General features: G+C 41.6%; 1 protein-coding gene across 3 annotated transcripts in view; it reads right to left on the bottom strand.

Moving 5' to 3' along the window:
• Window positions 1-23763, bottom strand: part of HS3ST5 (heparan sulfate-glucosamine 3-sulfotransferase 5) — a 468752-nt gene extending 444989 nt beyond the window's left edge. For 2 of the 3 annotated variants that reach the window (XM_073675877.1, XM_073675878.1), the window contains exon 1: window positions 23493-23763. The gene's annotated coding sequence lies outside the window, so the exon portion shown is untranslated. The remainder of the gene's footprint in view (window positions 1-23492) is intronic. The other variant, XM_073675876.1, reaches the window with a different exon arrangement.
• Window positions 23764-27622: the final 3859 nt, after the last annotated feature.

The following is a 27622-nucleotide window of genomic DNA, read 5'->3' on the forward strand; positions in this document are numbered from 1 at the left end:
GTTCCAGTACCGTCAGCTGGTTCTCGGCAGTGCCTTTGGATTAGGTGCCTCCTTCTCGGTATCCAAGTTCCACCAACGTCTGCTGGTCCTTGGTAGTGCTTTCTGGCACAGGTACCTCCTGCTTAGTAACCGAGTTCCAGTAACATCAGCTGGTCCTCGGTAGTTCCATTGGCTCTTGTACCTTCTGCTACCCATCCGGGTTCCAGTACCGTCAGCTGGTCCTCGGTAGTTCCTCAGCCTTCTTGTACTTTCTGCTACATTTCCAAGTTCAAGCTTTTTGAAATGGTTCTTGGTAATCACTCTGGATCTCCCTGACGAGGACCCTGAAGACGAGGACCCTGAAGACCAACCCGAAGAAGACGAGGACCCCGAAGACGACGACCCTGAAGACGAGGACCCTGAAGACCACCCCGAAGAAGACGAGGACCCTGAAGACGAGGACCCTGAAGACCACCCCGAAGAAGACGAGGACCCTGAAGACCACCCCGAAGAAGACGAGGACCCTGAAGACCACCCTGAAGAAGACGAGGACCCCGAAGACGACGACCCTGAAGACGAGGACCCTGAAGACCACCCCGAAGAAGACGAGGACCCTGAAGACGAGGACCCTGAAGACCACCCCGAAGAAGACGAGGACCCTGAAGACCACCCCGAAGAAGACGAGGACCCCGAAGACGAGGACCCAGAAGACGAACCCGAAGAAGACGAGGACCCCGAAGACGAGGACCCGGAAGACGACCACCCTGAAGACCACCCTGAAGAAGACCAAGAAGATGACCCTGAAGAAGTTGACCAAGAGGACAAAGAAGAGAAGACAAGTACCAAGATACAGAAGAACAAGAGACAGAAAACCAAGAAGCAGAAATACAAGAAGCTGCAGAACAAAAAGCGGAAGAACATTAAGCATAAGATTAAAATTCAGAGCAAAAGATAATATCTAAATTATAAGCAGAATATGACTAAGCAGTGTATGGGGGTGAGTCCGTTCCTCCTCGTGGTGCCCCTGGAAAAGACCTGCTGCTGCAGGCCAAACTGAACGCGGACAAATCCTGTTGTGAATCTTTTGTGACGGGCAGAACGAAAGGTGTAATGTCCAACCTTTTATAGATAACAACTACAGGAATGCCTGTCACAAATAAGAATATGATGAAGAAGAAGAATATGAAGAAGATGAAGAAGTAGAATATGAAGAATGTAAAAAAAAGAATAATACGAAGAAGGTGAAGAAGAAGAAGGTGAAGAAGAAGTGGATGAAAAAGATGCTGAGGATGATGAAGGAGAAAGTGTGGGAGAAGTAAAAAAGAAGGTGAAGAGCATGGAAGTAGTGAAACATAAATATCTGACAAAATATAAAAATACTTAACATAGTTAATATTTCCGTAACTCAGAACATCTTAAAAAAATAGTAATTCCTGCTATTCCATTTGACTGGGCTAAACCTCTATGCCTTTATTGTCTCCCCCACCTCCCCCAATACATTCTACATTATTCTTAGTTGTTTTCCTTCATGTAGAATTAACCTACAAGGAAAGAAAGGGTTTATTTTAATTCCGATATTTATGTCCCATTGACTTGCATTGGTTTCCGGTATCGGAATCGGCGATATCCGATACTTTTTCGGTATCGGTCCGATCCAATCCGATCCGATATTTCCCGATATCGGAAGGTATCGCTCAACACTACTCCTGACCCAACGGCTTTGTTCCTCCCTCCGCCAAGGACTTTTGCAGTGACTCATGACTTGTGCAGAGAAAACTGACCTCCTGTTTTTACATAGAGCTTAGAAGGATTCAGCTAGTCAGTTTTTAATCAGCTGTTGTCATAGACAAACGGATAAGAGAAGAAGTAGCTGAAAAAATTCTGACAACCTGCAATAACCTTAGTATTAAAGAACCCCATACACATTGGTTGAAAGTCAGCCAAACCACTGACTTCGGTTGGAACGTATGGCCATTTGATGGGAATGGGTGCCTCTCAGCCAATCATTTTGTTTTAATACCACTTCACCACTTCAATAGGAATCTAACAGCAAATATCCTCTCTGGTTTCCCCATTGAAAAAACACAGGGTATATGGGAAGGGGTAGAAAAAACAAAACAGTTGCTTTCCTCACTAGCTTGTATATATGTTACTGTATGGTGTTTGTATGCCATTTAAATTGGTGTTTTATTTTTTAAAGCTGGGTGGCAATGTAATTGAGATATTGTCACATATCAATAAGCCAAAGCAAAGCGATCTGGGTCACAGGATCAAGTGAAATCAATGTACATGTACTGTTTTCAGTAATATTTGGATCCTCCAAACGATGAGTGCTAAGACTGACGTGGCTCGTGGCTTCATTTATTAAAAGAGAGGGTCAAGAATGGAACCTCCTCAAAGCCTGTCAACCCAGACCCAAACCACCAGTGCTTAACAAGATGAATTACACAGCATTTAATAGTGCGAGCACCAAAATAAAAAAAAAATAGCACAAATGTTAATATTTCTACTAGTTAAGCCTTCGAGTCATAAACTATGGAGTTACAGCAGGTTGATATATAGGAAACCTAATAATACAATGTTAATAGAATGTTATAGTGGAAATATATTACACCTTAGCAATGTGACATATAAAAAAGCTGACAAATATATAATAAGCCTTTTGCAATTCACACGGAAAGAACATTTTTCTGGTACAGCAAATGTCATGTCCGCAGAGCATATGGAAGGGAAAGGAAAGTGTATGCCGTAGTGGTCTGAAGACTTCGAGCACCAGTATTGGCTTAGTACAGTGACTCCTCATAACTCAGCCTGACAGATTATTATGACCTTCTATGAAAGTCACTCATTTTACATATTTGCCCAGGTGACAGGCTGAAAAACACATCATACTGTGCTTTTCATTAGCTCAAAAAGTCATGCTTAAATAGTTATAAGACAATATAGTGGTATTGACAGAAAAAGAGTCTGTAGTAGAATGGAAAGAATATGTTTTAATAAAGTTATAAAAACAAATGTATCTCATATATACAGGCTCGGACTGGCCTGGCGGGGTGCCGGGAAATTTCCCGGTGGGCCCTGGGCCCCCTGCAGAGAAGACAGAGGAGAATTAAAAAAAAAAAAAAAGTGGTCGCGGGCCCTTTAAGGGCAAGTGCACGCATTCTCACTGCCGCAATGCCCAGAACAGTAGCGGGAGGGGCCTGGGAGCAGGAGAGCGTCACACTCAGCAGACAGGGCCGCACGTCTGCTAAATGTGACGTCACAGTGCGCCCTGCACTGCAATCTCTCACCTTAGGAGCGCGTCTGTACAGTACAGGTAGTGTAATATTTGTGTGTGTTTGTATGAATTTGATGAATTTGTGTGTATATGCAGCCTTCATGTGTGTGTATATGCCTGTGTGTGTGTATATGCCTGTATGTGTGTGTATATATGCCTGTGTGTATGTGTGTGTATATGTCTGTGTGTGTATATGCCTGTGTGTGTGCATATGCCTGTGTGTATATATATGCCTGCGTGTGTATATGCCTGCGTGTGTGTACATGCCTGCGTGTGCGTGTGTATATGCCTGCCTGCGTATGTATATGCCTGCATGTGTGTACAGAGTGTGTGTGTGTATGCCTGCATGTGTGTGTATATATACCTGCATATGTGTGTGTAGTGTGTGTATACGCCTGCATGTGTGTGTATATATACCTACATATATATGTATGTAGTGTGTGTATATGCCTGCATGTGTGTGTGTGGTGTGTTTATGCCTGCATGTGTGTGTGTGGTGTGTTTATGCCTGCATGCGTGTGTGTGTATATGCCTGCATACGTGTGTGTAGTGTGTATATGCCAGCATGTGTTTGTGTGTATGTATTTGAGTGCCAGCATGTCTACGTGTGTATATGTGTCTTCACACGTGTGTGCGTGCTTCACTGCGTGTCTGCATTTTTGTGTGTGATTGTCTGAGTGTGTCTGTGCATGACTGCGTGTGCATGACTGCGTGTGCATTTCTGTGTGTGCTTGCCTGTGTGTGTACGTGTCCCCATTTCTGTGAGTATGCGTATCTGTGTTTATATTAGGGCTCTTTCACATGTCCTGATATTTACGTGACTGGAGATATGTGCCCACCTGTGTGTCATCCGTGTGACACATACCGGAACTTGGGAATCAGTGTACAGTTAGCGCTGTTCCCAAGAGCCGGGTGCTGAGCGCTGCCCTTATCATAGATCCCTGCCGGTGCTGCGATCAGCAGCAGCAGGGTCAATGATGAGAGTAGTAGTCTACTCCCGCCGTGTCCAACTGTAAAAATAGGAATAAAATAAAAAAATCCTCATACTCACCTCTCTTAAGTGTCACCCGCTGTAATCCGTGCGAGTGCTCACGCCGAGGGGAATGACTCCTGCAGCGAGCGGGCCCCGTAGCTGCGCTCAGTGATTGACAGGGCACCGCTTGTTGAGCGCAGCTCCGGGGTCCACTCGCTGCAGGAGTTATTCTCCTCGGCGTGAGCGCTTGCACGGATTACACTGGGTGACACTTAGGAGAGGTGAGTATAAGGATTTTTTTATTTTATTCCTATTTTTACAGTTGGACACGGCGGGAGTAGACTACTACTCTCATCATTGACCCTGCTGCTGCTGATCACAGCACCGACAGGAATCTATGATGAGGGCAGATCTTAGCACCCGGTGCTTGGGAACAGCGCTAACTGTCATCAGTGTGCGGGACGTTTTGCGGGAGGTGCAGCAGGTAAAAAACATACATGTTAGCGTGTTTTGCCCACGGACACCACATGGTCTGTGGAAAGTGGTCACAAACTGACATGTGCACATTCATTTGAATGGGTCTACGTGTACCAATGTCTCTGGTACGTGTGGAAACTGTCTCCGCACGTACTGACATGTGAAGGAGCCCTTAGTATGTGTGTGTGTAAGCGCGCTTCTGCATGTCTGTGTGGTCTTCCGAAGATTTATTATATTTGGGGAGAGATGGGAGAAAAATTTTAGGAGACAGAATGGGGAGATGTGTGAAGAAACAGTTTGGTGAACTAGAGGAGGGGTGGGAATGGGTGCGGGAACAGAATGGAGAAGGGGGATGTATGACACAGTTTGGAGAGTGGGGGAATAGTGTGAGGAGACAATATGGAGGGAGAAAAGTGTGAGGTGACACAGCACAGAGACTAGATAGTGTGGGGGAAGGTATAGTGATGCGGCAGTATGGGGGGAACAGTGTGAGGGCACAGCAAGGAGGGAACAGTATGCTGAGGAGGGGGAGTGTAATGAAGGGGCACAGTATAGAGACTGGGACACAGTGTGAGAGGACAGTGTGAAGAGGGGGGCCCAGTATGGTAAGGAGAGGACAGTGTGGAGAGCAGGTACCATAAAAGGGGTAGAGTGTATGTCATGTTTTGTGCAGGGAGCATTGTAAGAGTTAGGTTTATTCAGGGGCTCAGTGTAGATATTTTTATTCAGGAGCTTTATAATGACGCTGCTATCTTTAAGGGCATCGTGTGGGGATGTGCTGCAGAAGACCGGAGAAGATGGAAGTCTGCAGAGACGAGCTGTGGATGAGAAAAGTTATCATGGAGACTGGACAAGAGGAAGAACAGAAAGAGAACAACTCTAATCAGAGAAGACGTCTCAGGTAAGATACCTGGATGTAAATGTTCATTTGTGATCCTGCCTGCGTCTCATCAGTACTGTGGTTCCTGTATGGTCCGCAGTCTGATGATGACTGATAACAACTCCCAGTATCTCTATTGTTAATTACATACTGGGAGTTGTAGGTTTATGCGATACAAAGATATATGGGTCTGACCTGACATTACAATTGATGGTGGTTCACATGATGTATTCATGTACTGATGTATTTGTGCGTGTCTGTGTGTTTGTGCGTATCTGTGTGTTTGTGCGTTGTCTGTGTGTTTGTGAGCATCTGCGCATCTGGAATAATATGTATTTTTGTAAGATGCGTGTATGTAACTGTGCATTGTGGTGTGTAATAACATTCATACAGTTAGGTCCTTATATATTTGGACAGAGACAACATTTTTCTAATTTTGGTTCTAGACATTACCACAATGAATTTTAAACAAAACAATTCAGATGCAGTTGAAGTTCGGACTTTCAGCTTTCATTTGAGGGTATCCACATTAAAATTGGATGAAGGGTTTAGGAGTTTCAGCTCCTTAACATGTGCCACCCTGTTTTTAAATGGACCAAAAGTAATTGGACAATTGACTCCAAGGCTATTTCATGGACAGGTATGGGCAATCCGTTCGTTATGTCATTCTCAATTAAGCAGATAAAAGGCCTGGAGTTGATTTGAGGTGTGGAGCTCTCCATGCAGGTGAAACAAGCCATCCTTAAGCTGCAAAAACAGAAAAAACCCATCCGAGAAATTGCTACAATATTAGGAGTGGCAAAATCTACAGTATGGTACATCCTGAGAAAGAAAGAAAGCACTGGTGAACTCATCAATGCAAAAAGACCTGGGCGCCCACGGAAGACAACAGTGGTGGATGATCGCAGAATAATCTCCATGGTGAAGAGAAACCCCTTCACAACAGCCAACCGAGTGAACAACACTCTCCAGGAGGTAGACATATCAATATCCAAATCTACCATAAAGAGAAGACTGCATGAAAGTAAATACAGAGGGTTCACTGCACAGTGCAAGCCACTCACAAGCATCAAGAATAAAAAGGCTAGACTGGACTTTGCTAAATAACATCTAAAAAAGCCAGCACAGTTCTGGAAGAACATTCTTTGCACAGATGAAACCAAGATCAACCTCTACCAGAATAATGGAAAGAGAAAAGTATGGTGAAGGCGTGGTACAGCTCATGATCCAAAGCATACCCCATCATCTGTAAAACACGGCAGAGGCAGTGTGATGGCTTGGGCATGCATGGCTGCCAGTGGCACTGGGTCACTAGTGTTTATTGATGATGTGACACAGGACAGAAGCAGCCGAATGAATTTTGATGTATTCAGAGCCATACTGTGAGCTCAGATCCAGCCAAATGCAGCCAAACTGATTGGTCGTCGTTTCATACTACAGATGGACAATGACCCAAAACATAAAGCTAAAGCAACCCAGGTGTTTATTAAAGCAAAGAAGTGGAATATTCTTGAATGGCCAAGTCAGACACCTGATCTCAACCCAATTGAGCATGCATTTCACTTGTTAAAGACTAAACTTCAGACAGAAAGGCCCACAAGCAAACAACAACTGAAAACCACCGCAGTGAAGGCCTGGCAGAGCATAAAAAAGGAGGAAACACAGCGTTTGGTGATGTCCATGAGTTCAAGACTTCAGGCAGTCATTGCCAACAAAGGGTTTTCAACCAAGTACTAGAAATGAACATTTTATTTACAATTATTTAATCTGTCCAATTACTTTTGGTCCCTTTAAAAACAGGGTGGCACATGTTAAGGAGCTGAAACTCCTAAACCCTTCATCCAATTTTAATGTGGATACCCTCAAATGAAAGCTGAAAGTCTGAACTTCAACTGCATCTGAATTGTTTTGTTTAAAATTTATTGTGGTAATGTCTAGAACCAAAATTAGAAAAATGTTGTCTCTGTCCAAATATATATGGACCTAACTGTATGCTTGAGGCACCTTTACTAAATCTATTAGGTCTCTTTCACATGTGTTAGGGAATTCCATTTGTCTTTCCACATTTAGGAACAGACAAGTGAAATTTGCTAACCTTGTCATAACTGTCACCATTGGGATGTGCTTGTATGAAGCGGGTTCAGGAGCTGAGCCTGCTCCATACCGGGCAGATGTCGGCTGTGTTACATAGCCGGCATCTGCCTGTAACTGCAGTGATCAGAGCTCGTCTTGATTGCTGCTGTTTTGAGTATTTAAGTGCCCTTGTCAATCACTGACAGCGGCATTTAGATATCACGATTGCCGGTGCATGCTGGGATCACACCTTATCCGACCACACTCGCTCAGCACTAATTGCCAGGTGCTGCTGCCATGTTAGTCATTCAATGAAGCTCAGCCTGAGGTTGGGCTCCATGGAAGTGTCACAATCAAGGTGCCGGACTTTATTGCAGCACCCTCACTTTGTAGTTTGCGGTGACTGTAATGTCTCCCTCCTTGCACCGACCCAATAACAGGAAGCGAGTGGCGACAGGGAGAATAAAATGTAATTTTCTCCATGTAGCCAACGCTTTTCCAATAAGCCATCTAACCAGGCTTTAAACCCTATATACCTGCAGATTACCCCTATATCTGCAGATAAATAGCGTTTTTCAAGGTGACAAGTTACCATTAAAGGGACTCTGGCAGTACGGAATAACTGTTCGAACAAAGTCCTGGCGCTTGGTGCTCCACACCGCGGCCAATCATGTAACTATAGTGCATTATAGAAAAGCATAACAAGTAATAAAACCGTTTATGGTGGGCTGTAGTGTGGGCCCCTAGACTCAGTTCCCCTGGTGGGCCCTAGGCACCCCAGTCCGACCCTGCATATATATGAAAATAGTTTCTGCTCTTGAAATGTACATTAACCAACATATTGAACATGAAAATGTACAAAAACGGGGAAGTTTCAACCAAAATTGGTGCCAGAGAAAATGGAGCAGGCATCGACAGGATCCAATCATGTTGCTTTTTTTCAAAGGCCATTAAAATCTGAGCGCTGTAATCTGATTGGTTGGTGGCACCAGGGTAGGTACATTTTTCTAGCACTGACACTAGTACTTTTATGAGGTTTATAGTGACTGACACTGTTTGGAGCTCACTGTAGAAAACTCACCTATGGGGATATTGTACCTGACTATAAAATTTGGGGACATTGTAGATGAGTTTGTTAAAGTATCACTTCCATCAAAGTTTTTATCCTCTTAATATATTGCAGTCATCATATTATACAGTACTGTGTACTTACAATTGCTAATTTTGCCCTTCTACCCAACTAATTCTTCTGTTTTCCATTAGGCCCATGATATCACATGATTAAAAACTAACTAGCTGAATCCTTCTAAGTTCTATGTAGAAACAGGAGGTCAATTTTCTCTGCACAGGTCATGAGTCACTGCAAAAGTCCCTGACGGAGGGAGGAACAAAGCCACTGGGTCAGGAGTTGAAGAGGGGGATGATTTCTGCAAAAGAGACTTCCTGTTTCTATATAGTGCAGAGAAAAGAGAATTTTATGGGTAGAGGGGCAAAATGAGAAATTGTGAGTAAACAGTGTATAATATGATGATTTTAATATATTAAGAGATTAAAAACTTTGATTAGATTGCTTCTTTAAAAGGTGAATGGTGGCCTGTATATCACAAGTTTTAGGGCTTTGTAGCTGATGCTGTTATGGGGTACTATAGCTGGCAATGTTATAGTCTTAACTGGGTATGTTACTGAAAGTAAAGGTCCGTGACCGCCTGTTTCCATACAGGCCAAAGTACAAAAATGTGCACTATGCGATCTACACTAGATCACTTAGTGCACATAGACTGCCATGGTCCTCAGCAGCGCGAGACCTGTTTACACAGGACAATGTACTGCTGTGCACAATGAACTTTTAAACTGTGTAAAAAATAGTTTCACAGGATGGAAAAGCATATTTTTGTTCATCGGGTGATCGTCAGCATGTTTATATTGCGAGATAAATGCCCCTTTAGGCAAAATGACTGTCAATGTACATTTAATTGTAGTGTTGGAGCTGGGCCTGTTACGGTGATATTGGTTATCACCAGTGGCATTCTGCTAATAGTGGAAATAGCGGCCACTATTGGAAATGCAATTCAGGGGGGCCTAGTGTCAGTACCATGACCCCTGCCCGACGGCACACTTAAGGGTAATTTCATCATAGATGCCAATAAAGTTGAACACAATCATGGAACAGAGAACAATGAACTCCATGACGTCACTACATTGCACCTGTAATCCAAAGCATCAGACCACATACCGCAGAGATCGGACAAGTGGGGGAATGGGATTAGTTGAGTAGTGTGGATGATCTTACTGTGTGGGGTCTATAATACTGTGTGAGGGGGCTGTGTGAAGGGGTTGTATGAGGGCTTCATACTATGTGAAGCTGCTTTGTGGGGGCCACCATACTGTGTGGGGGGCTGTATTGGTTCATCATACTTTGGGAGGGGGCTGTGTGGGGTCTGTTATACTGTGTGATGGGGCTGTGTAGGTGCATCATACTGTGTGAGGGGACTGTGTGGGATCCATCATATTCTGTGGGTAGGCTATGGGGGGCCAACATGTTGTGTGAGGCAACTGTGGGGGCATCATACAGTGTGGGGGCTATGAGGCCATCATACTGTTTTATGCACTGTGAGGACAATCATACTGTTTGAGGGGATTGTGTGGGCCATCATACTGTGTGGGGGCAGTAGGGCCATAATACTTTTTGCGGAGCTGTAGGGGCCATCATTCTGTATGGAGGGCTTTATGGCCTATCATATTATATGAAGGGTTTTGGGAGCCATCATACTGTGTGAAAGGCTATGGGGACATAATACCGTGTTTTGCTCACTGGGGGCCTCATCATGTGGGTGGAGGATTTCTGGGGACATCATACTGTAAGTGGGACATTATGGGGGCATCATGATTTGCTGGGACACTATGAGATCATCATACTGTGTGTGGAGGGCACTGTAGAGGAATTCACTATGGGGGTATCATACTGTGTTTGTGGGGCATCATACATTATGGAAACTATGAAAGGTGTCATAGTAAGTGAGAACACTAAAAGGCTTCACTAGGCAACATTACTTTGTAAGCACAATACATGTCCCTATCACTTAGGAGATATGCCCTTTTGTGACCATGACTATGCACCATGACCCCACCTTCTCAACTTCTGTTTTGGGCCCCATTATATTTATGTATGCCCATGGTTAGCACTGGTATTGGAGGTTAATGCGAAATCTTAACAGCAGCATGGTATACCATATATATTGTATGTCCTATTTTCCCTTTTTCAAAGTTGGGTTGTAAGATGTTCAAACTAAGTTCAGAAATTAGTTGGAATAACAGATAAAATAGAATAGCAAAGAGGTCTAGTTAAAATTTAGAATATAGCTGATGCATAGACAACCAGTTAGTCATTAATGGACTATTTTAGATTTTGCACACCGCATGCATGACTTCAGGCATTAAATCTTTATATCTGAACTTTGCATTTCCTATACATGCTATAAATGGATCAAGAAGGGAATAAAGAATCAGATTAATTCCCAATACCCAGTTCACTGCCCCAGATGACTTTGTTCCATTGCAATGAATCTGAATCCCCTCTAGCTCTCTAACTCTATGGCCTAGATTTATCAAAGAGATAAATATTTAAAGTATGCTATATTGTATCATACTTTCTAAAACTGCCTTTATTATTCTCTTACCACTTACAGTTATAGAAGCACACCTAACCTAAGATGATGAAATCACACAGATAGAAAGTGACCCAAAGACTCAACACAATTCAGGTCACATTTGCACAAATAAATGTATTATTTAACAAAATCATTTTACTTTACATATATAATACAATAATAATACTAATTATATTACAATTATACTATATTAGCACTAAAAAAAATCAATCATGTACTAACCTGACCCCATTAAAGAGTAACTAAGCTTGTTTATATAATTTTGTCAAGACTGGAAGTTATATAATTTTCCATGCAGAACAATCAGAGGAAGACACAAGCCCTTTCACTGCAGCATTAGTACTCCAAATGAGTATATTCTGATAACAAAGCAGGCAAATAAACTGGAAAAAAACAGATATTCGGACCTCACATACAGCTAAAGTAGAAATGAATTGCAGATAGCCAAGAAATAGCAATAAAAATCCCAAGAAATTCTTTAAATACATAAATACAACAAAAATCAAGGTCTGCGCAGATACAGTAGGTCCCCTAAATAATGGTAATGGAAAGTTTGCAACTGAGGATCAAGGGAAGGCAGAATCTCAGAGTGGATTCTTTAGCTCTGTATTATATACAGTACAGACCAAAAGTTTGGACACACCTTCTCATTTAAAGACTATTCTGTATTTTCATGACTATGAAAATTGTACATTCACACTGAAGGCATCAAAACTATGAATTAACACATGTGGAATTATATACTTAACAAAAAAGTGTGAAACAACTGAAAATATGTCTTGTATTCTAGGTTCTTCAAAGTAGCCACCTTTTGCTTTGATGACTGCTTTGCACACTCTTGGCATTCTCTTGATGAGCTTCAAGAGGTAGTCACTGGAAATGGTTTTCACTTCACAGGTGTGCCCTGTCAGGTTTAATAAGTGGGATTTCTTGCCTTATAAATGGGGTTGGGACCATCAGTTGTGTTGTGCAGAAGTCTGGTGGATACACAGCTGAAAGTCCTACTGAATAGACTGTTAGAATTTGTATTATGGCAAGAAAAAAGCAGCTAAGTAAAGAAAAACGAGTGGCCATCATTACTTTAAGAAATGAAGGTCAGTCAGTGCGAAAAATTGGGAAAACTTTGAAAGTGTCCCTAAGTGCAGTTGCAAAAACCATCAAGCGCTACAAAGAAACTGGCTCACATGAGGACCGCCCCAGGAAATGAAGACCAAGAGTCACCTCTGCTTCTGAGGATAAGTTTATCCGAGTCACCAGCCTCAGAAATCGCAGGTTAACAGCAGCTCAGATTAGAGACCAGGAAAATGCCACACAGAGTTCTAGCAGCAGACACATCTCTACAACAACTGTTAAGAGGAGACTTTGTGCAGCAGGCCTTCATGGTAAAATAGCTGCTAGGAAACCACTGCTAAGGACAGGCAAAAAGCAGAAGAGACTTGTTTGGGCCAAAGAACACAAGGAATGGACATTAAACCAGTGGAAATCTGTGCTTTGGTCTGATGAGTCCAAATTTGAGATCTTTGGTTCCAACCACCGTGTCTTTGTGCGACTCAGAAAAGGTGAACGGATGGACTCTACATGCCTGGTTCGCACCGTGAAGCATGGAGGAGGAGGTGTGATGGTGTGGGGGTGCTTTGCAGGTGACACTGTTGGGGATTTATTCAAAATTGAAGGCATACTGAACCAGCATAGCTACCACAGCATCTTGCAGTGGCATGATATTCCATCCGGTTTGCATTTAGTTGGACCATCATTTATTTTTCAACACGACAATGACCCCAGACACACCTCCAGGCTGTGTAAGGGCTATTTGACCAAGGAGGAGAGTGATGGGGTGCTACGCCAGATGACCTGGCCTCCACAGTCACCAGACCTGAACCCAATCGAGATGGTTTGGGGTGAGCTGGACCGCAGAGTGAAGGCAAAAGGGCCAACAAGTGCTAAGCATCTCTGGGAACTCCTTCAAGATTGTTGGAAGACCATTTCCGGTGACTACCTCTTGAAGCTCATCAAGAGAATGCCAAGAGTGTGCAAAGCAGTCATCAAAGCAAAAGGTGGCTACTTTGAAGAACCTAGAATATAAGACATATTTTCAGTTGTTTCACACTTTTTTGTTAAGTATATAATTCCACATGTATAAATTCATTGTTTTGATGCCTTCAGTGTGAATATACAATTTTCATAGTCATGAAAATACAGAAAAATCTTTAAATGAGAAGGTGTGTCCAAACTTTTGGTCTCTACTGTATGTAACATTCATTTTGTTACAGGAATTAATACAAATCCCCTAATAAAGTGATTTTCAAAGTTGAATAATTCTCTATACTAGATAAAATAATTACAAAAAAGTAAGTTTAGTTACTCTTTAAAGAAGTGAGCATGTAGAAAAAGTGCTAGAGTTATCTATAGCGGAGGTTAAACTATGACCAAATCGGCATTTTTTTCTCATTTTTCATAGCAAACCACCCCATACACCAAACAAATTGCACCTTGCTTCAGTCAATCGCTTGGCCAACAGCTATTTTTATCTGTCCTATCTCTTCCATACACAGGACCACATGGCTCTGCCTAAAAGCAAAGAATCTTCAGTCCAAAATCAGGCATGCCAGATTCTTCTCTCCCGGACAGATAATGTCAGGGTAGAGAAGGAGCCAGCATGTTGAGAAGACCTATACACATTAGTCTGTCAGCCAAGCCCACTGATGAGATTAGACAACATTAGTTTAATGAGAATGGGCGGCCTTAAAGGGTAGATAAAAAATTCTGGTAACAACTTCATTCGCTTCATCGCACAATAATTATTTACCTAAATTTTAAACAAATAACTATTTATTTAACACAATAAATCTGCACTCATGCAGCACAGCCTTTGACAGGAGGAACAACATGGCAGCCATGGTGGATTGGCGATAGAACAACACCACCTGAGACCATACATTTAAAATGTCATTGTCAGATATTGACAGCAGTATTTAGGGAATTTACAGTTATATAGCCGGCATCTACCCCATTAAGGCACGGGATCAGCTTCTAAGCACACTCTATACTCTGCCAACAAGCTCGTGACCTACATGTTCTTCACAATAATGGAAGGAGTTAAAGTAACATTCTATCTTCCTGCAACAACCACTAGGTGGAGCTCAAGAGCATATTGCAGACAGTCTCTCTGATCTCAATAGTAAAAGAAGAATTATATGCTATATATCTATTCACTTTTAGGGGATTCAGAAATCTGCATCAGAAAAATATATTAACTTATTAATTAGAATCAAATTTTTAACCTAAAACAAGTGGACATTCTCTTAAGACCTATTTTTTAAAGCCTATTGATTTTACCGATTAAATTCTGCATGACATGCTGTATTATAACTCCTCAGTAAATAAAACTAAACTACTCTGAAATTATCCACACTTTTACTGTTAACAAAACTTTACTCCTAGAAAACTTGGCTGCACTTAAAAATTGGCTTCTTATATTGAAGGTCAGTTCTAAGTGTTAGGGATTGTCATAGCTGCAATGATAAACGGAGCATTTTTCATACAATTAGATGACTATTGCCAGGCAAGATCATGGGCATTTTGCTCGTCAAACTAAGAGGTGACATACTGATGTTTTCTGAGTTATGGATACAGTCAGGTGGAATGGTGACCTCTTTACAAGCAGCAAAAAAGCAATTATAAATTGCAAATTAAGAGATCATCTTCATAGGAGTTCACCTTTTCATTAGCTCCACATGTCAAAACATACAAAATTCTTGCCATTATATCCAAAGTAGATGGATAAGTGATAGGATTTCCATTTACTAGAAGCTTGGACACAAAAGCAGTATAATGGTACGCATTAATCACAGTTTCAGCACAGTCCAACAAAAGCATATTATATGATCATATAACAGTTCATGGTTCTTCACTACACAATTGTTGTTTTTATGTGTATATCTATGACTACAGATATTACAGGTAATGATTAAAGGGGTTGTCCAGTACTTTATATTACCCCCCCCAATGTATCCCCCCGGGGCCCCTAAGGATTTTTGTAATTACCTTATGTTGCAGATAATGCCTGTGAGCAGCGCTATCAGTGGACGCTCACAGGCATCACGTGACTCCCGGCTGCAGCCGGCTCTGACATCCGCTGACGTCACGACAAGTGCTGGCAGCAGCCGGGGGTCTCTGTCTTCTGTGTTCCAATGTGGATGCCAGGCTGTGGGTGGGGTAACCCCCTCCCACGTCACACCCAGCATTCATCGCACGCTCTGCCTCACCCCATTCATTGGGAAAGTGTGCGGTGGATGTTGGGTGTGATGCTGGGGGTAACCCCGCCCACAACCCAGCAGCCACGGCGGGGACCCCAGTGCTGAGTCACGCCTCACTTGGTGTGACGTCAGCGCGGGGTCACGTGATGCCTGTGAGGTATTTACAAAAATCCTTAGGGGCCCAGGAGATACATTGGGTGGGGGGGTAATATAAAGTACTGGACAACTTCTTTAATTTGTACTGCTGTTTCATGATGTCAAAATCTATAACATGTAGACCATTGTGATATTGTAACTGTATACAGTGGCATGTAAAAGCTTGGGCACCCCTGGTCAAAATTACTGTTATTGTGAACAGTTAAGCAAGTTGAAGATGAAATGACCTCTAAAAGACCTAAAGTTAAAGATGACACATTTACTTTATATTTTGGTAAAAAATATATATATTGTCATCTTTTACATTTTAAAAATTACAAAAAGAAAAATGAGCCGATGCAACAGTTTGGGCACCCTTGGAGATTTGTCTGCTCAGATAACTTTGACCAAGGTTTCAGACCTTAATTTGCCTGTTAGGGTTATGGCTTGTCCACGATCATCTTTAGGAAAGGCCAGGTGATGCAAATTTCCCAGCTTTATAAAAACCTAGCCTCCTCTAACCTTGTGCCAAAATACAGCAGCCATGGCTTCTTCTAAGCAGCAGCCTAGCACCCTGAAAATGAAAAGGGAGGAGGCCCACAAAGCAGGGGAACGCTGTAAGAAGATAGAAAAGCGTTTTCCAGTTTCCCTTTCCTCAGTAATTAAGAAATGGCTGTTAACCGAAATAGTTAAGGCCAAGATAAAGTCTGGAAGACCAAGCAACATTTTAGTGAGTGCTGCTCATAGGATAGCTAGAGAGGCAAATCAGAACTTCCACTTGACTGCAAAAGACCTTCAGAATGATTTAGCAGACTCTGGAGTTGTGGTACATTGGTATAGTGTTCAGAGACACCTGCACAAATATGGCCTTCAAGGAAGAGTCATCAGAAGAAAACCTCTCCTGCAGCCTCACCATAAAATTCAGTGTGAGAAGTATGCAAAATAACATCTACACAAGCCTGATTCATTTTGGAAACAAGTCCTGTGGACCGATGAGGTTAAAAACAACTGTTTGGTCAAAATGATCAAAGGTATGTGGAGAAAAAGGGCACAGAATTTCAGGGAAAGAACATCTCACCAATCATTAAGCATGTGGGTGGATCAATCATTCTTTTGGGTTGTGTTGCAGCCAATGGCACGGGGAATATTTCACAGGTAGAGGGAAGAATGGATTCAATGAAATTTCAACAAATTCTTGACACAAACATAACACCATCTGTAAAAAAAGCTGAAGCTGAAAAGAGAATGGCTTCTACAAATGGACAATGACCCTAAACGCACATCAAAATTCACAATAGACTAGCTCAAAAGGTGGAAGCTGAAGGTTTTACAATGGTCCTCACAGTCCCCTGATCTGAACATCATTGAAAATCTGTGGCTAGACCTCAAAATTGCAGTGTATGCAAGACGACCCAAAAATCTCACAGAAGAATGGATGAAAATCCCTCAAACAAGGATTGAAAGACTTGTCAGGCTATAAAAAGCATTTACAAGCTGTGATTCTTTAAAAAGGGGGTGCTACTATGTACTAACCATGCAGGGTGCCCAAACTTTTGCATCAGCCCATTTTCCTTTTTGTAATGTTTAAAATGTAGAAGATGACAATATATATTTTTCGCCTAAAATGCAAAGGAAATGTGTCATCTTTAACGTTAGGCCTTTTAGAGATCATTTCATCTTCAGCATTGCTTAACTGTTCACAATAACAGTAATTTTGACCAGGGGTGCCCAAACTTTTACATGCCACTGTATATATATCCTTAGATTGCAATATCTTATGGACAATGTCTCCTTTGCTAACAGCTGCAGAATGCAACATTCTCTGACAGTAAAAGGCTATGAAAAAAGGAGCAATATAAATGAAGGCTAATAAAGAGATTAGTAGAAAATGTGCTGGAAATGCCATAAAAATCTTTACAGCAGAGGTGTGGGAATCCTACCATCACTTGTGTCAATATTGAGTCACTGGTCTGGCTGTTGTGACTGCACATGTGCTGCCTAAAAAATTTACATCCTCAATCTCTGGACCCAGGTGCTAGATGCCCAAAAATCTGGTTTATGGAATATCCAATGGATCACCTTAAAAAATATACATACTCAATCTCCGGACCCAGGTGCTGGATGCCCATCAATCTGATTTATGGAACATCCAGTGGATCACCAGAAAAAGTGGACATCCTCATTCTCTAGACTATTGGGGTCCTAGTGACTGGATGCCTACAGATCTGATTTATAGAATATCCAGTGGATAACACAAAAAATTGAGCGTCCTCATTCTCTTGACCCAGGGGCTGGATGCCCACTGATCTGAGTTAAGCAATATCCAGTGGATACACCATAAGAAGTAGGCGTCCTCATTATCTGGACTATTGGGGTCTTAGTTTCTGGATGCCTACAAATCTGATTTATGGAATATCCAGTGGATCACTTAAAAAATTGGGCATCCTCATTCTCTAGACCCAGAGGCTGGATCTCATCTGATTTATGGAATATCCAGTGGATACACCATAAACAAATATGGAGGTAAATGTATACTGTATGTATTATATAGACTTTATTATACTAAAGGTACTCTCAGCTATGCTACACATTATATTTCTGGCAAACTACAAATGAAAATGTAATAAATGGTACCAGACTCTAGGTATATTAGGGATATTGAGCATGCAATATACCATATGTATTTACTCTTTTTGTGAATATATACTATATATCAAGAAGCATAATATGTAATATATGTATTCAATACTGATTTTGTAGGCAGCACGCACCATATGCAATCCATGTGCAAAGTCTTTTAAATATCATCAGTAGATGCGACCTGTCTTTCCCATATACAATATATGTAAATCGCTTTTCCCACACAGTTCACATCATACAGATGGCTTTATTAACGCCATAAATATCTGCTGTGCTGCGAAGGGTTACAGCACAATCAGTAGTTGAAATAACTTTCCTAAGACCTAAATCAGCGCGGCCTATGATGAGCTCATTAAATATTTAGCGGGCAGGAAAGGCTGGTTTCTCAGTTTAATGCGCGTTATCACTTAATTCATTTATATTTTTATAAATAGAGTTTCTAATCCAACGCTTCAGCATCACGGTGTAAGGGATAGGTATCCGAAACAATGAAATAACATGAAGTGAGTATCAAGATTTATACTACAATGTATCCAGTTGTGTTCAAGGGCCTATATTAGATACGTAATATACATTATATTCACACTTTCTAGGATAGTGTTAGGGTTACGTCTTTAAAGAAAGATATAATTATTTTTGTTATTATTATTGTCTTTATTAATATTAGATGCCTCCATATGATCTTCAATAGATTGCTGGCAAATGGCATGGATCTGACAGATGCCACCCGCCTAATGGTTATTTTATGCATACTGTACTGCCATCTGGGATGTAGCTCACTGTAACATTGTTGCTTCTGGATGATGTGGTGGGGGTCAAGCATTAGTAGCTGTCATCAGACAATACTTATTACACGACGGTTGTCAGTGCCGCCATATACGTGATGTTACAGCCTGGTTAGCAGCATTCTGTCAATCACAAATTCTGCACGGCACGGTGCTGTGTTTGGGATTGGATAGTGTATATTCCATTGTGCTATACAAAAAAAATGACCAATAATAATGATAATACAACATTACCCATCGCACACAACACTCCAGGCTAGTCAATGCGTTTGCAGTTAGCTGGTCATTTTAGCATTTTACGCATTTTACAGACCTGAAACATTGTCAGATTTTCTTGCAATACTTGTTAGTAATTTGTAATGTAACTATCCCATAGCGATCAGGTTTATTTATATGCTCCGTTATGGAAAATCATTTAATTTTGTGCTATGACAATGAGTTCTTCCAGCTCTGCTACATTAGCAAAACCACTTCTGCTACATCTGCATCTATATAACCTTGAGTTGAGCCATGTGCTTTGTAACATATGCTTCCATTAGTATGGGGGATAAGGATGAGCAGCAGTCTAGGTCCTGACTCTTAATACATTGTCCTTAGATTCAAAACAAACAAACAAATAAAACAACAACTTTAAGACACACAGTACTTGTTGGTCAGGAGGATCACTACAAGGTGTACACCAGCCACTCCATCTGCCATCTTTCCAACACAGGATTTTATTTCATTAAATGTGCAAAATAGAAGACAATGACTCAGGCCTGAATCATTCCGTGTAATATAAAATATATATTACAGTCCGCGCTTTGCCTGCAACCCAACAACCACACATATAACAGCCGACATGGAGTATGCTACAGCCAAAACAGTCTTGTATCCAGCACACAACAAACAGAATAATTACAGTCAGCTCAGACACAGGAGAAATGCAAAATCTATTCCCATATTAATATGCTATAGTTCTAATTGCATCAGTCAGCATAATGTATGCTTCCAAAACACATCCAGAAGGAACGATAAATCATACAGTCACATGTGCAGTCCCTGCAGGCACCTGAGCACCTGAGATTTACTTATTCCAGGCATTTATGTGTGAACTGTGCAGCAAAGCCTGGATATAGAAATACTCACATCCTGATCTGCCCTAAAACCAGTGATCTGCCCTGATACCAGTGATCTACGCTAATACCTGTGATCTACTCTAATATCAGTTATCTACCCCAATACCAGTGATCTGTCCTAATACAAGTGATCTACCTGATACCAGTGATCTACTCTAATACCAGTTATCTGCTACCAAATCCAATGATCTACTCTAATACCAGTTATCTACCCCAATACCAGTGATCTGTTCTAATACAAGTGATCTACCCTGATACCAGTGATCTACTCCAATACCAGTGATCGGCCCTAATACCAGTGATCTGTCCTAAAATCAGTGATCTGCCCTGATACCAGTGATCTACTCTAATACAAGTGATCTGCCCTGATACCAGTGATCTACTCTAATACCAGTTATCTGCCCCAATACCAGTGATCTACTCTAATACCAGTTATCTACCCCAATACCAGTGATCTACTCTAATACCAGTTATCTACCCCAATACCAGTGATCTGTTCTAATACAAGTGATCTACCCTGATACCAGTGATCTACTCTACCAGTGATCTGCCCTAATACCAGTGATCTGTCCTAATACCAGTGATCTGCCATGATACCAGTGATCTGCCCTGATACCAGTGATCTGCCCTGATACCAGTGATCCGCCCTAATACCAGTGATCTACCCCAATACCAGTGATCTGCCCCAATACCAGTGATCTACCCTAATACCAGTGATCCACTCTATCAGTGATCTACCCTATTACCAGTGATCTACCATAATACCAGTGATCTACCCCAATACCAGTGATCTGCCCCAATACCAGTGATCTACCCTAATACCAGTGATCCACTCTAATATCAGTGATCTACCCTATTACCAGTGATCTACCATAATACCAGTGATCTACCCCAAGACCAGTGATCTGCGCCAATACCAGTGATCTACCCTAATACCAGTGATCTGTCCTAATATCAGTGATCTACCCTAATATCAGTGATCCGCCCTAATACCAGTGATCCGCCCTAATACCAGTGATCCGCCCTAATATCAGTGATCTGCCCTATTACCAGTGATCTACCCTAATACCAGCGATATGCCCTAATACCAGTGATCTGCCCTAATACCAAGGATGTGCCGCGATACCAGTGATGTGCTGTGATACCAGTGATTTACTCTACCATTGATCTGCCCTATTACCAGTGATCTATCCTATTACCAGTGATCTGCCCCAATACCAGTAATCTGCCCTATTACCAGTGATCTGCCCTATTACCAGTGATCTGCTGTGATACCAGTTATCTGCCCTAATACCTGTGGTCTGCCCTAATACCAGTGATCTACTCTAATATCATTGATCTGCCTCAATACCAGTGATCTGCCCTAATACAAGTAATCTGCCCTAATACCAGTGATCTGCCCTAATACCAGTGATTTGCCCGGATACCAGTGGTCTACTTTAATACCAGTGATCTACCTAATCACCAGTGATCTACCCTGCTACCATTGATCTGCCCTAATTTCAATCATCTGCCCAATACCTGTGATCTGCCCTAATACCAGAGATCTTCCCTAATGCCAGTGATCTGCCCCGACACCAGTCATCTGCCCGGATACCTGTGATCTGCCCTAATACCAGTGATCTGTCCCAATAACAGTGATCTGTCCTAATACCAGTGATCTGTCCCAATAACAGTGATCGGCCCTAATACCAGAGATCTGTCCCAATAACAGTGATCTGCCCTAATACCAGTGATCTACTCTAAAAGCAGTGATTTCTGCCCTAATACCAGGGATCTGCCCTAATACCAGGGATCAGCCCCTATACCAGGGATCTACTCTAATATCAGTGATCTGCCCTAATGTCTGTGATCTGCCTCAATACCAGTAATCTACCCTAATACCTGTGATCTGTCCTAATATTTGTGATCTATCCCAATACCTGTCATCTGCCCTAATACCAGTGACCTGCTCTGATTCCAGTGATCTGCGCCAATACAAGCCATGTGCCCTAACATCAGTGATTTGCCCTAGTACCACTGATGTTTAACAGCATATTATATATAGAACAACCCATGGATTACATTTTTAAAACATTTAAGAACATGCTGCCAATATATTACGCCACTCTCCATCCCCTGAACCCACAATAGCCAAACTTATCCAATATTTATTATATCTAAAATATCCAAACTTATACAATATACAATTCAATATGAACAGTAGACTTCTATAGACAAATGTCACTTTTTTATCCAGCCATAATGCAACTAAATTTACATAAAACATATCATTTTTTTTCAATACAGTATCACAAAACCAGCAAAGTATGTATTATCTGTCTCCATATCTATCTATTATCTATATCTATCTAGCTATTATCTATTATCTATATCGATCTATTTATTATCTATATCGATCTATTATCTATATCGATCTATCTATTATCTATCTATTATCTATAATCTATATCAATCTATCTATTATCTCTATCTATCTATCTATCTCCATAGCTAGCTATCTCTCTCTATCATCTATCTATTATCTATCTGTCTGTCTCCATATCTATCTATCTCTCCATCAATCGCTCTATCTATTGTACAGTATTGTGTTAACACTTTGTAAGCAGTAAAGATTTACATCATAATACAACCATATCCCAAATATCCGTAACAGAAAATTGCAACTTTCACTGATGCCATGATATCTGCACATTGCACTAAAAGGCCAGCAAAGACAGGTGATGTCCAAATTGTAACCTGCCCTTAACTGCAACAATGTATATACAGTATTATTGTTATACTTTGTACAATGCATGCTCCACATTACAGAAATAAATACATACATGGGAAATAAATCAATGCAAGTAAAACATTCATTAAAGCCTATACAAATATTACATGTAATTATACTATTATGTTACATGGTGCAGCATTATACTATCTATCTATCGCTTGTCAGAGGATAGACAATGACATGGGCATAATATCCAGCTATCAGATCACAGTACAGGCTGATTAAGATACCTGCACAGTGTAAAGTGACAGTAATGCATTTTGGGGAAGCCAGGGTTGGCACTAACCATCCGAGGACCTCTGCCCCAGCTCAGGCATGGCACAGGAGGTAACACAGAATGTTCATGTGGATTCAAGTGCATCCACCCAATATCACCCAAACTTAATAATGTTCCACCTAAAGACTTGCACATCCACTGTGACAGCAGGCAGAGCAGCCAGGAGGCTCTCACTTACCAGCAATCCTTAAGTAAGGAGGAGAGGAGCTCCAGCACACGCCTGATGCTGCTTCTTCTGCAGCAGCAGCTCCTGCATCCTAGGAAGATGCTGCTGACAGCAGAGGGCAGGAGCCGCTGAGCTGTGACACGCAGGAGCCCGGGCGCAGCATCCGCTCTGGGCACATCCCTGGGAGACTGAGCCAGGTGCGGGGCACACTCCCGCAGAGCCAGGCGCGGGCACGTCACTGCTCCAGCACTAGCACCGAGCAGGGAGGAGGAGGAGGAGGTGGCTGCACACTCTGCCTCTCTCACTCTCATCTTCCCTCTTACCTGCTCTGTCAATCATTTCCACAGCAAACTTTCCAGCAGGACAGTCAGTGTGAGAAGTGCTGAGCACATGCTAGGGCTATGGCTCTGCTTGCTTTTTCACAAGTGCATGCTAGAAATGTGCTGCAGAAGTAGGACAATGCAGTCATTATTAGTGAAAAGAGGAATGGATTTGTAAGACAACAGGGCTGAGTTTGTCAGTAGTCACTGCTCATCCCTATACAATGTTTTCGGTATTTTTACATAGAAATGCAGATCTACCTACTACTTTGCAAGATATCCCAAAATATAGACTTAAATGAACCACCTCCTTTTCCTAAATGCAGCGTCCTGACGATCCAGCAGCTAAAATCCTACTGCTGCTAAAATCCGGCTGATGGATCACACTCAGACCAAAAATACGGACATGTGCACGAGCCCTTAGGATGTCCAATATCAAAACCAGTTTTAATGAGAACAGCTGCCCTGCTACATCTATCTATATAGAGGAGAGCAACAAATGAATACTGCAGCACAATAGCATAATTCTTTGTGAGTTATGTATTCTACAGTGAATTTAAATTGTAATGAATAAACTTACATTGATAAATGACCACAAAATACCTTAAAGGGAACCTGTCACCAGCATTTTTAACCTAAGACTACCACCTTTCTGCCCTGTTGCCGCATTCTGGAATGCTGTATATAAGTCTCCAAGCGGCCTGCAAAACAAAGAAGAAAAAGCTTTTAATACACTGTGTTCCAAATTATGCAAATAATATTTTCTCAGATTTTCCCAAATTACCTATATGAATTGCAGTCATTGTAATTTTCCAGTCAAATAACTATTAGAGTACAATTGAAAGGTTTTTGTACAAACGGCCTATGATAACAGTATATTTTTAAAAAAATAAAAAACTCAAACTGCACTCAAAATGCATGTTCCAAATTATTATGCACAGCAGAGTTTTCAACCTTTTCATTTTAATAAAGAACAAAAAAATGGTCATTTTTGAAATTATAAGCATTAGCAGGTTATTACAAACTGAAATCAAACAGTTTTCAACTCAAAACTTTATTCTAGGTGATGTTACATTTGCACATAGGACCCCTTGTTCGAAAGGAGCTTCTGAACTCTCTCGTCCATTGAATTTGTCAGGTTTTGGATGGTTTCTGCTTTAATTGTTTTGCATGACAGAATACCCTCCCAGAGCTGTTGCTTAGATGTGAACTGCCTCCCGCCATCATAGACACTCCTTTTGATGATGCTCCAGAGGTTCTCAATGGGGTTGAGGTCAGGGGAGCATGGGTGCCACACCATAAGTTTGTCCCCTTTTATGCCCATAGCAGCCAGAGATGCAGATGTGTTATGTGCAGCATGAGACGGAGGACGGTGATCGCAAGAAGAGAGGAGGCAATGGACCAAAACCAGCGATGCCCTGTAGGTGAATATAATAAAAGCTCTTTTTTTGTCTTACAGGGCAGCTTGAGACATATACAGCATTCCAAAATGCTGTAGCAAAGGGTTGAAACGTGGTGACCTTAGGTTACCATATCCATAGATTCCAACTGTCCCAGATTCAACGGGACTGTCCCGATTTGAGGGCTCAGTCCCGCCACATAAGGGCTTTTGCCTCAGCTTTTTATACTCACCTATATCCTACGTCTTTATCGGGGGGCAGTGCCGCATCTCTCTGCTCAATGCATAAATGTAATTATATTATTCACCCCTCTCCTGTGATGAAGTCTCCCAGGACTCAAACGTGCATCTTCCTGTGTGCAGGCTGCAGCTATATCTATGAGCCACAGCCCATAATGAAGTAGATAGGAGAATTTGGTATTCTTGACCATATTGCAGGCAGTGAACCCAGAAGCAGATTATACTATTATACATAGGTATACATTGTATATAACAATGTATTTCTATGTTCCCTGTACTAGAGATGAAGAAAAGGTCAGCTTTTTTGTTCCTATAAAGCTACTAAAAATAATAAAAAGCAATTACAAAAATGCCATTTTTAATTTTTTTTTCTGAGTCTTCCCTGTAATCGAATCCACAACTTTCAAATTACAGGCAGGAGCTAAAGTTACTGAGTCACAGGCTCTGGTGATGTCACCGATAGAATTTTGTGTACTTGATCTGTATTGCATTCTCTGACTTCACAGGCAGATTGTACTGATATATTGTACACAGCAGTGTATTTCGATGTATTTGTATCCTAGAGGGAGAATAAAAGATTTTTCATCTATAAAATTACTAAAAAATAATGAAAAACACTTGATAATGAAAAAAATTATGTAATTTTTAATGCGTTTTTTTTTTTTTTTTTAATAAGAAACATCACAAATCAGCAAATAATACAGACATATTTGGTGTCCTTGTAATCGTAAAGACCTGCATGACACAGCAATCAGATTATTTATGGTGATTGGTAAATGGCGTAAAAAATGGCGTGATTGATATTTTTTCTCTATTAAACCCATAAAAAATGTAATAGAAATGTAATGTTGAGGCCATGTGCACACGTAGCATAAATGTTACGTTCTTTCTACTGCTTTTTTTCTGCAGATGTCATCACCACACAACGCAGTAACAATCTTCTCTGATTATTGCGAGTTTGCTGTGTTTCTTTTATGCATTTTCCCACTTATTTGATGTGATTTTGGGGCAGATATGAAGCAGAGTTTATAACGCTGTTTTAATAGTACAGAAAAGCTTTAATTCTGTACTTAAAAATGCAAGGGGGTTTATTTTTTTCATGCATTTTTTTTTTAGAAGAAAGCTGTAGAAAAAAAAATCACCAAAACTGCAGAGTTCAGCAGTGCCTTTAGATGCACATGGGGTGCAGTTTTCATGCAATCACATCTACTGTGCTTGGAAATTTAGACCATGTTCACATGTAGCGTAAATGCTGCGTATTTTCTGCTGCTTTTTTTGCATAGAAATTCTGCTCTGTTGTGCTGTCCAAGCAAAGTGAATGTGATTTCATGAAAACTGCGCCACCTGTGCATCTGAACATGCTGCAAAGCTGAGCAGTTTTTGTGCTTTTTTTTCTCTGGAGGCTTCTTTGTGGAGCCTAAAAAACACATGTAAAAAACTGCAGTTATTGTTTTTTAAGTGCAGAAAGCTTTTCTGTACTATAAGGATATATATGCACGTTGAATATATGATTACAGAAATTTCTGCAAGGTTTCTGCATCTCTTGTTAGAAAAACGCTGCGGAGAAAACGCACGTTTTTGCCATGTTTTTGGTGCATTTTTGCATGCATTTTTTGATGCGTTTTTGTACAGCAATGTGTTAGGAGGGCGGTTGCAGACAACTTTATTATAATGGAATGCAACCGACCCCGGGGTCCGAGATGCAGCCTGGTGGACTGCTGCCAAACACTTTCCAGGTGAAAAGGAAAGCAACCAACTTAAATGATAAACCCTTCCATGTTACTGCACACAGGAACGGGTATAGCGGTTCGCTTTTTCTCCATTAACTGCATGGGAGATGCGCGACCGGGGAAGTAGCTGTAGCCCTGTTAACTACACAGGGACTACAGTGGCGGCGCTAGGATGCGTGTGTGACTGCGCCGACGGGTACACGTGCCTCCAGCCGGCGTGCTACCGGACTGAAGGGTATTACTCCACGTGGCTGACAAGCGATAGCCGTGGACAGGACGTCTGCAGGCTGATCGGGGTGTTAGGCGACCCCTTTGGCAGAGCCAGACTGCAAGACGGAGCTACCTGCCTATTTCCACTACACCTGCCTATGGATACTACGTGGAACACAGTCGTCCACACAACAGCATCATTGCTCAAAGATCAGAGCGCGCTGCCATGTTTGTGGGCGGGCC

The sequence above is a fragment of the Phyllobates terribilis genome, unplaced genomic scaffold, assembly GCF_046119375.1.
Source record: "Phyllobates terribilis strain yellow unplaced genomic scaffold, ASM4611937v1 Scaffold_3__8_contigs__length_932513732, whole genome shotgun sequence".
NCBI lineage: Eukaryota > Metazoa > Chordata > Amphibia > Anura > Dendrobatidae > Phyllobates > Phyllobates terribilis.